The sequence below is a fragment of the Nomia melanderi genome, unplaced genomic scaffold (assembly GCF_051020985.1).
Source record: "Nomia melanderi isolate GNS246 unplaced genomic scaffold, iyNomMela1 scaffold0014, whole genome shotgun sequence".
Classification (NCBI taxonomy): Eukaryota; Metazoa; Arthropoda; class Insecta; order Hymenoptera; family Halictidae; genus Nomia; species Nomia melanderi.
The window spans coordinates 2,551,761-2,552,715 of NW_027475130.1; positions in this window are offsets into that span (position 1 = coordinate 2,551,761).

The following is a 955-nucleotide window of genomic DNA, read 5'->3' on the forward strand; positions in this document are numbered from 1 at the left end:
CGGACCTCCAGGGGCCGAGAAAACCACAGTCTCATGGGGCCGGACACTCAGGGTCAGGGGAAAATCCAATATAGATCTGGTGATATCTCGGGTGCTATTACAGATAGCGCAATAAATCAAAGTGCATTACCTGTAGGAGGCCCTGGCGCATGAATCTGTGCAGCGGGAACGTCCTCGGACCTCCAGGGGCCGAGACAACGACCGTCTCATGGGGCCGGACACTCAGGGTCAGGGTAAAATCCAATATATATCTGGTGATATCTCGGGTGCTATTACAGATAGCGCAATAAATCAAAGTGCATTGTCTGTAGGAGGCCCTGGCGCATGAATCTGTTCAGCGGGAACGACCTCGGACGACCAGGGGCCGAGAAAACCACAGTCTCATGGGGCCGGACACTCAGGGTCAGGGGAAAATCCAATATATATCTGGTGATATCTCGGGTGCTATTAGAGATAGCGCAATAAACCAAAGTGAATTATCTGCAGGAGGCCCTGGCGCATGAATCTGTGCAGTGGGAACGACCTCGGACCTCCAGGGGCCGAGACAACCACCGTCACATGGGGCCGGACACTCAGGGTCAGGGTAAAATCCAATATATATCTGGTGATATGTCGGGTGCTATTACAGATAGCGCAATAAATCAAAGTGCATTGTCTGTAGGAGGCCCTGGCGCATGATCTTGTGCAGCGGGAACGTTCTCGGACCTCCAGGGGCCGAGAAAACCACAGTCTCATGGGGCCGGACACTCAGGGTCAGGGGAAAATCCAATATATATCTGGTGATATCTCGGGTGCTATTAGAGATAGCGCAATAAACCAAAGTGAATTATCTGCAGGAGGCCCTGGCGCATGAATCTGTGCAACGGGAACGACCTCGGACCACCAGGGGCCGAGAAAACGACAGTCTCATGGGGCCGGATACTCAGGGTCAGGGGAAAATCCAATATAGATCTGG